This window comes from Theobroma cacao, chromosome 7 (assembly GCF_000208745.1).
Source record: "Theobroma cacao cultivar B97-61/B2 chromosome 7, Criollo_cocoa_genome_V2, whole genome shotgun sequence".
NCBI classification, from domain to species: Eukaryota; Viridiplantae; Streptophyta; class Magnoliopsida; order Malvales; family Malvaceae; genus Theobroma; species Theobroma cacao.
The window spans coordinates 9,641,371-9,659,321 of record NC_030856.1 but is presented as its reverse complement, the minus strand read 5'-3'; positions in this window follow the sequence as shown (position 1 = coordinate 9,659,321).

Here is a 17,951-nt window from a genome sequence, read left to right as displayed (position 1 = left end):
CATTTCAGTCCTTAAAACTCATTTTTAGTTTACCCAACTTAAGAAGTTCAAATCCACAACTCAAATCATTGTGCCAATACCACAACTCATAAAATTCCTCGAGTTTACACTTGAATTACTGCACACATAGTGGAGCATACTTAAGAAGCACTATGATTCATAACAATGGGCTACCAGTCCACAAGATAGTGATAGTTTTCCCTCGCTATCATGGGCAATAATTGGGTAACTAATCCAAAACGTACATATGGTCTAGTGCACTCGGCCACTGACCTCAACATCAAGTCATATTGTATTTATAGGCATAGTTCCATATACTCAACATATTTAACATATCATCAAAAGTCCCCAAATATATTATAAATTCAAATTCATACACCATAATTTACTTACTTCATTCAAATTCAAATTCATATCGAGAAAAATCGAAGGTGTTATAGACACATCCACTTTTTCCTCCAACTTTCATTTGATTTTCTCTAACACACCTTGGTTTTGTTATCTTCCTTCACCCACCAATTCCCTTCTTTACTCGCTGGTCCTCCCTGTCCAGCCATTTCCTCAAAGTCACCTCTTTCACAAGATGATCGTCGCTGGTCGTTACCCACCATGTAAGTGACAATTTGTTTGCCTTTATCATACCATTCCATCTTACCACTTCCCTTTGTATCGACAATGCAAACTTCTACACTATGCTTCTTTCCATTCACTTCCAACCAACCAAACATGGAAATCAGGGCTCTGTTCTTAACCTTTACAAGAAATAAAGCCCTATCAAACCTTTATCTATTTTAAGTGCTCTTATATACCCCAATAAAAACACCCCAACATTCAGCTAGAGCCTTAAAAGAATTGATGTGCCATGCGTAAAATGGAAACTCTTGTAGCATAACCCAAATCCCTGTTTCCTTCTTATAGCTAGCCTCAACAAGTGGAACTACACTCTCAAACCATGCCATCAAAAGTTCTGTATAATTCTTCAATATGGCTTTCATGAATTCCTATTTGTCAAATGCCAGGAGCAAATTAAATCCACCAAGAGTTCTCACCTAAACCTCGATTCCCTTTAATGTTAATTCTCTTCGAATGGCTTCGCAAGAGATACATTTCCTTAGTCTACCTACAACACTACACTTGACCCACAACATCTCGTCGTCCGGAGTACCGGTGCTAATGGACACCACTTCTAGTTCGTCTAGCATTGTTTTTGAATTTTTTGTTACCTTCTCACCCAACGTTACAGTTTGTGGTTCTTTGTTTAGCACCTTCTGATTTTGCATATGTGCCTGAATGTTGATGCTCTTGTCCCCAATTCCTACTTTACCATTCTTACTAACCACAACTTCTTTATATGATCTTCCAACCATATTCCGATTCTCAACTTTTGGAACCACTCTTAGTGCATCGTCCTTAGCATTGCTCCTTCTAGTGAACTCCTTTCGCACCGGTTCAGCCCTTTTGACCACAAGCCGTCTGCCATCAATCCACTAATGGTTGCCCCAAAGCATTGCTTTCTCCATCTCATGATGCTCCCTACAACGTATAAACGCAAAATCTGTTTCCCTCTCCTTGTTCAAATCAATCTTCCTTGGGATGAAGACATCCACAACCTCACCGTATTCTTCACACGCACCCTTAATTGCAACCTAACCAACCCTCTTATTGATGTTATCGACAACTACCGAATGTAAACTATCAAGCCACCACTGGTCACCCTTCATTGTCTTGTCGATCTTAGGAGAAATGTTCTTAATATAAAAGTTGATCTACCTACTACTCGGTTTCTCACTATTTCTATTGATGAAGTCACAATCAAATATTGATACATTCACCACCCTACTACAATGTAACAAGTTGTTGTTGTTGTCCTTTTCCTCGCTAGCTCTTTCCACAGTTTCTTTGATTATTCTTTTCAGGCTTTATTTTCCAACACGTCTTCAATCTCCTGTAAGCATCTGCATTTCAGTCCCCTCATATAGTTATTAATAAATCATAGCTATTGCAATATTACATTTGAAATTTGAAATCAATTTATTAATAAACCATATATATAGGTGTATTTCATTATATTTAAACTTATAGAAAATAATAATTCAATGAAATTAAATAAATATGTTTTTTTATTGCCGTTTATTATTATTTCATCATTTTTCATTAATTATTAAGCAAATTTTATTTTATAAATATGATTTAAGACTAAGTACTGTAAATTGTAATCACAATAAATTTATGTGACCTTTCAACTGATTATATTGTTTTTAATTTTTTACAGTCCTAGTGATTGGACTTATTATCAGTTATGGTAAATGTTGAAGGGGGACATGTTGCGTTCCTCATTATCAAGCCAAATTCGTGTTCTTGCTCTCCTAAAAGCAACAGTGGCAGTTGGGGCCAAAGAGCTGTAAATAATTAAGGTTTATCTAATGTCAGTCTCGTAACAAATTAATTTATACCAACACAATTAGATTGTTAATTTTTATTAATTATCTAAAAACTATAAATCATACCATGGGGAAAAGGGGAAAAAATAATGTAATTTTTTTAAAACGTACTTTTTAATTAGCATCATTCTTATAATTGTCGTAACGTGCGGGTCCAAAAACCCAACCACCAGACGCGGGCAAAAATTAAAAATCTCAAGGTGTGGGAGTCGCCACCAATCTTTTATTTTTACCTAGGTGTGATTGGTCACCTATTAACCCGGTTCTTAATCGACGAAGTCCTAAATTAATTTTAGGTCCGTCGAAAGAACGAGAACTGGTCTACGTTTTAGAGATGGGTTCGGGAGTACAGTTACGCACAGGAAAGGATTAGCACTCCGTGACTCCCGTTCTACGAACGGTACCATGTAATCTTAAGTTATCTTAATATAGCATTTTCTTAGTTTAATCCCTATTTTATTAATTAAAATTTTTGAATTGTCAGACTGAGTTTTTAACTTGGTCTTACGTGTGCATATGATGCAGGCGTAGAATGATGTCGTGACTTGGTTATTTTAAATGATGGAGTCGGTAATCTTTTATCGGAAAATTATTCGAAGACCATCCAAACGCTTTGGTGAAGTCTCAAAATCCTCCTCACCTAGAGATACCCCCGAAAGAACTCGTCTCTACAAGCTCCTAGGGGAAATCCCATCATCAGGATTCCCGTGCNTTTACTTTTAGTTGTCTATTTAAATCCATATTTGTTGTTGGCCAATTTTTACTTGATTACAAAGCTTGTCTAATAAATAATTAATTAATCTTTAAACGATTGGATTGTTTAGTAATATTTATTTAAATTAACAAAATTTTCCATATATATTGTTTTCTAACAATGATTATTAGGCTTAATAGGTTTTGGAGTTTAGAGTTCGGATTTATCCCGACGCTTCGGTGAAAATCCGTCTCTGACTTCATACCCGAAAATATCCACCGGAAAGAGGCAACTCTTTGCCCCCTTTTTGGTGGTAATACTCAAATATTTATTCCAATTATATTATTTATTTATTTTTTTCATTTTATTACTATCATTATTTTTTATTTTATTTTATATATTTTTTATTTAATTAATTTTTTTATCCAAAAATATAATATAATATATATATGTATATTTATATTTATTTATTTATTATTTATTTTATTTTTTGCAAGCTTTCAAATATATTTATAATATTAATATTTTTTATTATTACATGTCTTTATTTAAACTAAACAAATAATTAAAATGAACTAAATGAGCCCAAATTCACAAGAAATGGGTAGGGCCTCACCTTGCTTGGGCCGGAAGGATGGCCCAAGTGGTCTGGGCTGCGCGGAGGTCGGCCTGGCCCGCTTCCTTGGTCTGCTTGGCCTTCTCCTAAACGCACCGTTTTGGGCTCTGGAGACTCCCTCAAACGACGTCGTTTAGGCGTCGACCCTTGGAATCCTTCACTTCACTGAAACGGCGCCGTTTAGGCGTACTTCCTCTGGGTATAAAATCCCTTTTCAGCTTTTTTTATTCATTTTGTCATTTTTTTCTCTCTCTAGCCAACCTCTCCCTCTGCCTTCTCTCTAAAACTCTTCCTCTCCCCGCCGGCGCCGGTGTCTTCCCCTCTCTTCTCGCCGACCTCCCTCTCTCTTCTCCCTACTTGCCGGCAGATCTCTCTCTTTCTTCGCTCAGATCTGAACCTTCCGTCGATATTTCTCTCTCTTCGCTCGGATCTCCCCTTCCGTCGGCCTCTCCCTTTTCTCCCGGATCTCACCCTTTTCTCCTTCTTTTTCTTTTTGTTCTTTCTCTCCCCTTTTTGTGGCTAACTGCTGTTTCTCTCTCTTTTTTGCAGGGTTTTTAAAGAGCCGGGTTGTCCAATTTTTTGGACAACCCGGCGAGGGGGGTTCTGCCACCCCCTGGAGTTGGTGGTCAGAGCCCCCCACTTCACGCGTAGTGGGTGGGGGATGGGAAGGCGACGGGATGGCTGGGCGTACGCCCAGCCATCCCGATTTTTTTTATTTATTTTATTTATTTATTTAATTTGATTTAATTTAATTTAATTTTATGTGTCTACAATAATATGTAAGTTATATTTTTACAAATCAATCCTCCTCTTAGCAAAATCACCAATCGTTTTTTTTTGTCCTTGTTATTTTTTCTATCATTAAAGTAAAGTTTATAAAGCTCTTTAAAAAACCATTACATAAAAAAATAAATTTGTAATTTGATCTTTTCATTTGATCATGTCTAATTGTCTACAAAACTACAAGTAGTTTTACCATAATTATTCGTTTTGTTTTTTCAATCTATAATAATGATCAGTGGTAAAGTTAGGAATTCATATTTAGAGGGGCAAAAACAATGTCTTCAATATTTATAAAGATAAAATTATAATTTTTTTTTAAAAAATAGGAACAAAATATAAAATTTTTTAAAAAATTACAAAAAATTATAAAATTTTAAAACTTTTGAGGGGGGGGGGGGGACGACTCCTACTAGCCACCGCTCCCTCTGCGATAATGACTTTTTAGGTCATTGTTTATTAGTTGTTGGATAAATTTTGCACCTAAATACCATAATTGATTGTTTGTTATGTCATCATTGATTAAATCAATGATATATACATATATATATATATATGTATGTATGTATGTATATAAAACAATTATTTTAATACTTATTTATATAATTGATTAATTTTGACGAGAAATTTGACAAATTTCAAAACCACCAAAGGCATTTTAACCTAAGCTTGATTTGTCTTTTCTATTAGTCGCATCATTTTTTTCTCAAACATTGAATTATTTTCATTGAAACAAACGGTCTTTTAGCTATACGTGCCAACTTTGCAAAAATAAACATCTATTATCTTATATAGAGAAATAGCTATAAACCATCTAAACAGATAATTTTACTCAATGAAGAATACTTCAACAGTGTCTACAGCAGCCATCACCTTAATTTCTTTCTAGCACCCTAATCTTTTGATTCTCCATGATTTATGTTGTTGTAATTTTTGAGCATTTTCTTGAGGAAATGCAATGATGATGCTCAAAATGAAATGAAAAAATAATGGTGATGAAGATGAAAGGAGTCTCTTCCTAATGAATGGAATTTGTACAATATTAAATATTGAGTGATATATCAGTCAATATTTAAATTGATACACTTAATAATGGATAAGGAATATTAACTATGCAGAAAAGGATATACCGCTCTCAGCATATTAATTTCTATATTCAATACTTAAAGATTCAACGTTAAGATCTATAAATTGAAGTCTCATATTCTAATCATTGAAGAGTCCCCATAGAAACACTAATATCATTCTTCCTGTAAAGAAACCAATGTCAAACATGTTGGTATACGCCCTTGAGCTAATTGGATTGGTCAAGAAATATATATATATATATATATATATTGTCATTTAATGCATATTTAATCACATAATTATATGTGATAGAGGTTTTTCTTCATATTAGTGCAATAATAAGGAGTTATTAAGTACTAATTGGATGAAGCCCATGGAATATAAAGGCCTTGCAAGGGAATTGTAAAATTGTTACAATTATGAGATCACTATGCATCAAAGCTATATTCCTAAAATTGTTCCTGATTATTGTATTGTCAAGACATGGCATTGACAATGCTCAAAGATTGGTACATGTTAAGCCTCCTTACTTGAGAAGTAAGCAATGGATCTCATAGATTGAAGTGTATGGGATACTTGGGGATAACGTGTAGGTGCTTGTTAAAGAACAAGTTCAATGAACATGACCTGCTATGAGAACTCCATTTTGTATTTCACTCAAGTGTCTATGAAAAATGTTCTCATGTGATAGTCGTGCAACTAGTCCTTAGATTTGATACACCAAGTCATCTTGTATGGGGAATGATATACTTTGATTTCACCCCTACAGATTTGGAGGTGACCAAATGCCTAAATAGGGTGTTTTTGGATATGCCATGAACCATGAGAAAGTGAATGAGTGGTCAAGAGAGGATTCATCACCCCAAGTGATATGAGGGGATGTGTCTCATTTGTTCTCAATTTTTGATTAACTTGTATAAAGTCTTTGGCCAAAGCATGATGAATTTGAGGAAAATTGGTTTTCTAAATTCATAAGGTTAGTCATGAATAATAAGAAATAATATAGAATGTCATAAGTAGACACTGAGCCATACTTAATGACATATCCGGGATATTTGATGAAAGAACTGTATTGCACTGAGAGGCTTATCACTGAAAGGCTTTGTCAAATTCTTTAATTAACTCTCTAACATTTGAGTGGTCATGATGTATTGCTAGATGTCGCTCATGATCTATAAATATAAATTAATTATCAAATTGATATTTAATTATGATTTATATTTATTGCCAATATGTTAGAAGCCTAATGGGTCACACACATTAAGTGACATGATTGGGATTAAATAAGGACAATTAATTAAGTTGGACTTAATTAAAAGAGACCAAAATAAAGTGAAAAATTAATTGAGTTCTTAGAGAATTAATTAAATTAAAATACAATTGTTGTATTTAGGGTTACAAATTAGTTTGGCTATATAAATATATTATATTAGCAAACTAGATCTAGTAGCCTCAAAGCCACTTCTTAGCTGTTTCATAAAATAAGAAAAGAAAATAGTTTTCTTTGTCTGACAAAAATAAGATTCAACAAGAATTTTTGGTCCTTTTGTTTTAGAAACAATACTTGCTATGTCAAGCCCGACCTTATAAAATACTTGTCATGTCATTCATATGATTGACAATATGCTTGCATACTTGGAAAGCCCCGAAAGAAAAATCGTTAAAAGACGACAATGTACCAAATGGTACAATTAAGTTAATTTAAGCCTCGAATTAGATCAAATAGAGAATTTAAAATGAAATTAAGAATCTTAAAGTCCCAGAATGGTTTAATATGATGATTTGGAGTTCGAAGATCAGTTTGGAGTCAAACCAAAATTTTTACTGTCCAAGGGTAAAATGGTCATTTGCCACCTAGGGACACAATGAGAATTTTTAGAAAAGAATTTTTTGGCTCCATTTGACTTATTGGAGTATGATTTGAGTATTGGAGTATAATTTGAGGGTTTGGCAGTGAAAAAGTTTAATTTCGGTGATTTTTAGAGTGTAGGGGCGAAATCGTAATTTTACCACTCGCGGATAAAATTTGAGATTTTGAGAGAATTTAGATCAAATTTGACAAATTGGAGAATGGTATGAGTATAAGGGATGAAAAATATGTCTATGGGCAATTTTTCAATTTTTGGGGCAAAAATGTAATTTTTGACTTTTACGGGGGTAAAAGTGTAAATTTCAAAAATTACTCCACCAAGACTTTGGATAAGTCTGAGAATTTTACCTAAGCTATGGATATGTGGGACAAGTGTATGGTGAAAATTTGGAAACAAATGGATGGCTAGAATTTAAGGAATTAATAAAACATTAAAAAAATGAATAAAATAATATTATATTATTTTAGCCTTTAAAAAGGTAAAAATTCCGGAATTCTCATCTTCTTCAGCTGTCCAAACCAGGGGAGAAAAGGGGAAAAAAAAAAACAAGAATCCTACCTGAAAAATTTGGGGAAAATCAAGAGAAATCAAGAAATCAAGCATTAAAAAGGTAAATTTCATTGATTTTCCTTGTGATTTTCACTACCCATGCATTTTTTTCTCATTTCCATGCAAAATTAGAAAGTGGGTATGGACACCCATGCTGGCCAAACCTCCATGGATGAGTTTTGAGCTTGATTTTTGGTTGATTTTAATTGAATTAAGTGATTTTAGTTAAGTTATATTGAAATATAGCAAAAATAAGCTAGAGATATAATTTTCTCCCATTGAAACCCATTATGCTGAATTTTCTAGGGGAATATTGGCTGCTGATCTTGATGTTTATTTGAGGAATTATGATGAATAATGATGAATTATGAGCCTAGAAAAATAATGGGAATTTTCGGAGCAAAAATATAAATTTTTACCCACTAGGGGTATTTTCGTAATTTGTTATCGGGACTGATAATTTGCACCACACTGAGGGACATTAAGTCAATTTGGGTGCAATTGAGGTATAGAAACTGAAAAAAATTAATTTGGAGTTTAAACGGACGCGTATATCGATTTATCGGGTAAAAGACCGAAATAGGCTAACACCGCATTTAGGCAAAAATTTAGACATTTTTGCATTCCATATCAAGCATTAGTAGTCTAAATTAGTTTAATTTCAATTTAGTACCAATGTGGTGAATTTCTCGATTTTGTACTGTGTCAAGGTGGTGAGTCCTCCGATAAAGGCAAGGGAATTGCACCCGAGGACCAGTAGTCTGAGTATTTCGAAAATCCCCACTCTAGACACGGTGAGTAACCTTACCATCATTTTAATTATCTAAAGTATGTTTTTATTCGGTTTTGGTGAATTTTATGAAAATGAGTTCAAATGGTAAATTTTTATGTTTTGTAAACAAAATGAGTTTAAATGAAAATATTTTATAAATTGTCTTGAAACGAAATAACGATTTTGAAAATAGAGTAATTGGAGACCACTGATATGTTGTAAATTTAAAATTGAATTAATGGCTTATGTTATTGTATTGGCATGACTGGCTGGGCTGTGTTTTTTATGAATTATATGAATTGCTTTATTTTACCCTTGCAGGCTGGGTAGTAATATATTAGCCCTGTCATGCTGTCAAAATTTTATTGTATGGTGGGTTTGACCTGCTGCAGTGGGCTGGATTCTGTGGACTAGCCTATTAGAGGGGCACGGAATCCTGTTATATTTTTACCTCGGTTGGAGAGGCGAGTAGGGTAACTCCTGAGGTATAACTTTTAGAGTTCACTTCACGCCAAACCACCTCGTGAAGGGGAACTCGGCCAACGCCAAGGAATGGCTATGTTTTCAAAATAAAAACATGACTTTCTAATAGCCTTGGCGGACTCAGTTGGGATAGCCCTCGGCCAAGGTATCCCAGATAACTGAGTATGATAATAATTTTTGGCATGAGCCAAGCTTTTTAAGAAATTCATAAGCCATACTGATTACTTGCTTTAAATAAATTGATTTCATTTGGTTGAAATAAGTTGAAAGATGATAAATTACAGTTTGATGAAATGTTTTAATAGTCTCATTTTACTCGACTTTAGATATTTTGAGTGATGTTTGTTTACTTACTGGGATTTTATAATCTCACCACCCTCCTTTTCACCCATTTCAGGCTCAGAATAGATTGTAGATAACTGATATCGGTGAGGATTACAGTTGAACTTGCCACATAAAAAAAAAACTGTAGGTTCATTTCTTTTGATACTTTTGGTCATTCGTGGGCCCATGTGTCATTGTAAATTAAATTCTATACTTTGGTTATCTGTATTATGGTATGTAAGAATTTATTTTGCTTTTACGCTATAAAAAATTATTTATGCAGTGTTCTTAAAATATCGTTTTATGTGAAAATTGAATATTTTATTTAATATTTTTATTTTATTATAACAGTCATAATTCTATTTTAAACTAATGTTTTAGACATCCAAAATTATTTTTGATTATGAAATATGTGTTTTCCACTTACATACTATATTTTTAGATGATTTTGAGATTTTTGGGATAAATGACCAAAATACCCCTGTGAGACGAAAATTATTATTTTATTTGTTGAAGTTGGAAACAGTTTAAAATCTTTTAGAATGTGGTATTTGGAAACAGTTACCCATAGAGGAAATGAGAAGTTGATATTAAAGCCTTGCGGGGTTCCGGTTGACATTTCGGGTAATGAATGTCGATCGAGACGTCGCGACGGTTGTTACGGGCTCGATGGGAGTTCCGGGTCATGACATGCTAGCACAAATAAAAATCTTACCTTTGAGAAGGTCTTATTCAGTCACTATGTGGATTACTGTTAGAGGTCAAACACTTGGGTGGCTAAAGATTTGACAAATCCTAAAGGTGAAGAAGCAAAGATTTAGATTTAATTAGCTCTTGATTACGATATCCAGAGCAAGGTATGTAACTCTTAAACTTGTGAGTGTTCATTATTAATTTAAAAGTTACATGAAAAACACAAACGTTGATCCTGTAGGATTCGACTGTTTCTCTGATTAAATATTATTTTATTTTTTTCGCTATGTTACTATTTTAATTATTGATTATTTTCATGTTTAAGCATGAGGTCGAATCCCAGCAGTGGTATCAGAGCCTTTGTTTGATGTTTTTCATGTAATAAGTATACTTGATTCTTGGTGATAATTAATAGGATTGATTTGTGTGTTGATTTGGTATATAACAATTTTAAAGGCTTTCTTAAAAATTTGTTTTTCTATTTTAATTCAAATATGGACAGCATGTAATTAATTCATTAAAACATGTATTAAAAGGTTTAAGATCATGTTTAGTTGAAAAATTAATGAATGGATTAAAAGGCTTGCGAAGCCAAGTTAAAACTAAATAGTTTTGAGGTGTTTTGGGAACTAATGTACCAATTATTTTTACTAACATTGTGTAAGTGTTTTGAGCAGTTTTTAATTGTTAAAAATTAGTTTTATCAAGTTAAATTGCTGCACGTTTCAGTTAGACTTGATTTAGTATGAAAAAGGTTCATAAAAATCATGTTTTCGAGTCCCAAAACAACAAAGATTCAATGCAGAAAATTTTGGACAGCTATGATCGATTTTGGTGGCTTAATTCTTCATGAATTTTGTGTTTAATTGTTAAACACACTTGCTTGAAATTTCCAATAGCTTTTTCATGAGTTTGACTCATGATTTACAGAGTTTTAAGAGCACTTAAATACCATCTATTTTAATTTTGGGTAATACATAAAAAAATAGAAAATTATTTCCTACTTTAAAAGCAATTCCTAAAATTGAGGATACAATTTTAATTTTAGGTGATTCATAAAACATAGGAAATTGTTTCCTACTTTAAAAGAAATCTCTAAAATTAAGGATAGTATTTTAATTTAAGAAATTCATAGGACATAGTTTCCTACTTTAAAAGAAATTCCTAAGGTTATGTGATAGCATTGAACTTTCCTTAAAATTTTGGTTTGACTAGAAGTTTTCAAAATTTGTTAAGTCACCATTTAGGTAACTTAAACGACATACAATTTAGGAAACTAATCCATGTTCTAAATGTTAGAAATTAAAATGTTGTCTTAGATATATTTTAGGAAGTTTACCTAATATAAAATGGTTTCCAAAATTAAAAGGAGTTTTAATTATGGAAAGAATTAAAATGGAAAGTCTTAAAAGGAAAGTTTTATTTCAATGAATTTCTAATAAGAAATAAGGAGTAAAATGTTTTCTTTAAGTGTTTTGAATTGGGAATTTCTTAAACACTAAATTGAAATAAAACAATACTAAATAGTTTGAGTTTTGCACTTCAAGTGAATTAATTGATGCTTTTCTCAAATAATACACAAGATCACCAAGTGATATTGAGCTTGCATTTATTTCTATGCTTTTGATTGTGATTATAAAGCATGAGGATGATTATGGACTTAGACCTTAGAAGATTAGGTAATGGATGGTTAAATTTATTTCTCTTGGTATTTATTTGAAAATAGGGTTTGCGCACCCTGCCTTATCTCTATTTTCTCTGGGTTGTAAAATTCTTTTCTCACCTAACTCCCCTTAAATGTAACTCGAGGTTTCTCGATTATAAAATGTAATTAGTTACATCAAAGTGTAAAACTACGGTTAGATAGAAAAATTTTTGTAATTTGAAGATGGAGATCCAAAGGCGCCATGGAGATTCAAAGAGATTACAAGCAAAGGTTGAAGATGATGTTTGTGTAAATCCCCTAGGAATTTGACCAACTAATTTCCTTAAGGGCTCGAGAAAATTAGAATTAGTAAAGTCCATAATCATCCTAGTAGTTGGCATGAGATAGATTTATTTTTCAATATATATATATATATATATATGATATATGTGAAATACGATAAATGCTATGCATGTCAATAATGCCAAATCAATGAGACCTTAATTAATGAATTAATAAATAAAAATCCCTCATTAATATATTGAGTCAAAAAGTTACCTTCCACCATATAACAGGATAACCAACTACTCTTTTAATTGGAGGCTTGTTGAGTCACTCAAGGCCAAAATTTTACATGAGTACATTTGAGTTATTGGTGGGTCTTACTCAACTAGTACCATGTTGTTCGGATATGTCACACATGATCGCATAATATTAGAGGCATAGTTAGGCAAAATGTATATGATGCATTTAGACAAAGAGTTGTCACCTAATTGATCTAGGAGTTGTATAAGATACAATCGGTAAGCTAAGTTATCTACCTAATTAGTTTCATTATGGCTTGTTGAGTCATTCAAGATCATGGTGGGATAAAAAGGGTCCTAGCTTAATAAGAAGTTTAAAGGTTAAATTTCTCAAAATAGTAAAAAAGGGCTATTATTTTGATAAAATATTGAGAATAAACATATAAGATTCTAAAACCTTGTCTTTATGATTATATAATTTGCGTTAATGACTAATAATCATATATGTTGTTTTATATAGGATATAAATCTATCATGGCGAATAGTTTATCACTTAGAAGCATACTTGATGCAAAGAAGTTAACAGGCTCAAATTTCATTGACTGGTTTCGTAATATCAAGATTGTCTTGAAACAAGAGAAAAAGGCTTATGTCTTAGGTGGTCCTATTCTCGAGGAACCTAGTGATAATGCTACAAATGAGGAAAAAAAGGCTTATAGAGTTTATATGGATGATTTCGATCAAGCCACATGTGTAATGTTGGCTAGTATGGGTCTAGATCTTCAAAAGCAACATAAAGATATGAATGCCTTGGATATTATCCTAAATTTTAGAGAAATGTTTGATAAGGAAAGTCGCACAGAGAGATTTGACATTTCAAAGGGAATTGTTTCGATGTAAGATGTCTGAAGGAAGCCTAGTAAGGTCTCATTTGCTTAAGATGATAGGATATATAACTCGACTTGAGCAGTTAGGTTGGGTGATGGATCATGATTTGAGTATAGACCTTATACTTTCTTCGCTACCAAAGAGCTATTCACAGTTTGTGTTGAACTTCAACATGAATAAGATTGAGGTAAACCTTTCATGCTTATTGAATATGCTCACACAGGCTGAGAACACCATTGCAAAGCAGAAGCCTTCAGTTCATCTTGTCTCTTCTAAGAAAAATAAAAATAAGAAAAAAAAATTTTCTGAGAAAGCCAAGGATGAAAAAACATCAACTTCAAAAGGTATAAAGCCTACTGGTGGAGTAAAGAAGGACAAGGATAATGACAAATACCATTTCTGTGGCAAACTAGGGCATTGGAGGCGCAATTGCAAGGATTATCTTGAATCCATCAAATGGGAGAAAAAAAAGGAAGCTTCCACATCAGGTATGAATCATATGATGATTTTTTTTCACTACTTGGTATATGATACCTTACTCTTTATTAATGGTTTTAATATGTATGATGTATTGAAGGAACTAATGACAAGAAGCAATGAAGAATAGGACCATGAAGGCAACAACCTTAGTTGATGGTGATCAAGCTTGTCGGCTTAGATTAGATTGTGGAACAATAAATAATTTTAGAACACTGAATGTTTTCATGACATGATTGTCAAGATGAGATGTTTTTGGGTTTTGGACCTATGGCTAAATATTTATTTTATGTTTAGGAAGCATAGATTTATATTTTGCTAGCATGAGATGCTTAGCTTATTTATATTTATATATTTACATTACATCTCATTTTATTTTGGAATTGTTCTAAATTATTTATCCTTAAAGGATAACCTTGCATTTATGATAATCAATACGAAGTCATAATGATAAGATTATTGTGATATTATTTTTCTTTTGATTACATCTTATATTGTTGATAAGGGCCAGAAGCTAGTCATAACTATATGGCTTATTGATTACAAACGGAACAAAGAAAATGAACCCCATAGCAATAATAAATTCTAGACTTTGGGGATGTCTCGATATTTCAACGTGAACACTCGAAAACTCTATCATCTCTATCTCGACGTCCAAATTAGGACAGCATGATGTCCGAAGCGCATGTAATCAATATGCTAAAGCACAGATCCTCACGAGTCATATGTATCCGCACAAGACCGATGTCAAAAATATTAAAAAGAACTAAACATCTACAATATTTTTATCAATTTATCCTGTTTATATTTTATCATTCAGTTGTACACTAACTTTTACCTTGTAAAATACGTTAGGATCTTTTCAAATATTGGCAATTACTCTCTCTTCAGCCCATTGTCCACTCTCGTACCAAAAAAGAGAGAATGTGGTTATTTGTCAATCTTGGAAATTGGGTAGGAGGAGGAAAAGAATGTAAGATTTTGAATCTTTCAAAAGTTAAATCGAAGTACTTTCACCTTTATTAGTCCCCCTCGACAATTTCAAATGTTAAATAAGAGTATGAACCAGGTTGAAACGTGATTATTGATTTCAAAAAATAGACAGAAATTACATGAGTTCAATGGAAAAACCTGATTTGAATTTAACTTAATTATAGATATATTCAGCATTATACCTTTAGTTTTCAAAATATTCAGTCCGCTCCAAAAAAAATCTTCTGCTACATACATAACTTCAGCTGTTAATCAACTGTTAATAATTTCGTTAGTTTGATGACGTGATAATAATGAAAGCATAATTTTACCTATTATTAATTTTAAAACTTACCATACTATATAAACTATAATTTTTCATTTTAAATTTTTTTATTATTTCAAAAAAATCTCCCTCTACCTCTTCCTACGATTGGAGCTCCAAATCCAGGTGGTCAGATCTCTGTCCCCCGGGTGGTCGGAGCACAGAAGATTTTTCATTACATAAAAATTAAATTAATCTTTCATTAGATAAAGAAAATCATTAATACTAGTACACTTTAAAAATTAAATTAATCTTTCATTACATAAAAATGAGAAGTGATTCATGTTTTAAAGGTTCTATTTGATTGATACTTTTACATTTTACATTTTATTACTTGTGTTTGATTTTCTATATATTTATTTTTTCTATTTTTCTTTTTTTCTTCTATTCACTTTTTACAAAAGAAGTAAAAAATAAAAAGCAAAAATATCAACCAAATGGAACCTAATTAACATCAGAAACGTGAATTAGAGGGCATGCTTCACGTTTCTGATACGGTCGTCTGTCCATTTTGCCTTTTGTTTTTGTTTTTACTTTTTTTGATATGCCGTCAATTTTGTTCAAGTAGAATCAATTTTGTTTCTTTTGTTTTTCTGCTTTTAAATTTATGCTTTTCTTGATTTGTAGAAACTTTCTACAGCGCCAAAATCTATAAAATATATTGTCTTCGTGGACTCAACCGCAAAAGACGGTAAAGAATGCTTCAATCTGTTCATAAGTAGACCTTTTGTCTCTATAAAGTTTAAATCTTTGATTTCTTTTTTTTTTTCAAGAAAAAAATCGCTTGTGGTTGCTAACTTTTTCTTAGTTGGCTGCTATCGAAGAGTTTGAGAGCGTTATTTGCGCAACCCTTTACCTTGACTTTCACTCCAATCCAAGAGTCATTACAAAAAATTTGGTTATTTTCAACGAAAATTTTTGTTGGAAATAGACCTTTTTTCGTTGAAAATATTTATTTTCAACGGATTTTCAATGAAAAAATTCGTTAAAAATTTCGTCGGTACAAACCTTATGGGTAATACTTTCCATTGGAAATCCGTTGGACATTCGTTGAAAATTTTCAACGAAAAATTCCGTTAGAAATCCGTTGAAAAAAAATTCCGTTAGAAATTTCCAAGGAAATTTCTGTTGGAAAAGGCAATTCCAACGAAAAATCCGTTGGAAATTTTCAACAAGATTTCCATCGGAAATTCTATTTCCAACGGAAAAATCAGTTGAAATTTTTTCCGTTGGAAAAATTATTTCCAACGAAATTTTCCGTTGCAAATTTTATTTCCAACGGAAAAACATTTGACATTTCCAACGGAAATTATTAAAATCTTCTTCATACAATTTCTCAATGTATACCCGAATCTGTATACATATACAATAATATTTCTCTACGTATTTCATAAAATTAACTACTAATTAAATTTTCTTCCCCAAAAATATTAAAATTAAAATTTAAATAATCAAAAACAAAAATCTTAAACTTAAAATTAAATAACTAAAAACAAATATCTGGGGAACCATACAACAACATTATCACCAAAAATCAAGTCTGAAAGTACTAATTACAATTTGGGATAATGGAGAACTCTCTCGTAAACTAATGACAACATCGACATTGGCATGTTCCATTAATTCTTAGGGTATAATTTTTCAATAACATACAATACTAATATCATTAAGATATTAATAGACAACAATAGCAACACATCAACTCCAAAAAACTGTCTGAAGCAGTCGATAAACTAATATCATTTTGCAGTAACGGACAGCACTAATTGAAGCATCAAATTTTGTTTGTATAACAATTATTAAGAATGAACCTAGTTTAACAAAATCTTATACCAAAATCTCAGTTGGGGAATAACAATGGTATGGGGCTTGGGGAGACACAGAGGCAGCCAGCAGGGAGTGGCTATGGCTGGGCGGTTGGGGAGAAAAGAAAGATGAATCGGTGAAGGAGCCGAGCGTGGCGTGGTAGGCCGGCAGCTAGGGAAGAACAAAGGCGTGGAGCTTGGGGAGACACCCACGCAGTTGGCAGACCTTGACTGTGGCTAGGCTGTTGGAGAGAAAAGGCAGATCAACCGATGAAGGACCTGAGCTTGGAGTGGTAGGTTGGCAGCTGACGAGGTTGGCGTGGTAGGCTGGCAGCTAGGGAAGAACAACGGCGTCGGGCTTGGGGCGACACCCAATCAACCGGCATGGCATCGTTGGGGCTGCCCGGTTGGAGAGAAAAGATAGATCAACCGATGAAGGACCCGAGCTTGGCGTGGTAGGTCGACAGCTGACGAGCTTGGCGTGGTAGGCCGGCAGCTGGGGTCTGGGAAGAACACCAGATGAAGGACTCGACTGAAGGAGGCAAGGAGCGGCTACCGATTAGAATAGAAGAAAGAAAGGAAAAAGAGGGGTCGGGGGGTGGGTAGGGTTTTTATTTTTTATTCATTTTTTAATTTTTTTAACATTAATTACTATTACATAAACATTTAACATTTGGATTAATGTGCAAAAAACACATTTTGCTATATAAATTTTATAAGTATTAAAATTATCATTTTCATAATATTAATATAAAATATAAAATAAATATATATTAAAAGTATTATAGTGTATATACAAAATAGTAATTATGTTTTTTTAAATAAATCGAATTTATATAAAACATAGTTATCAAAAGACCTTATAATTTAATTAATAATCATAAATTTATTGATTATATGAATTTGTCCTTATTTACATGAAATTTAAAAAATTGCTAAGTAAAAAAACTATTCTAATCTCACAACTTATTTTTAAATTATTAAGTTTATATATTAAAAATTTATATAAACAAGTAAATATATA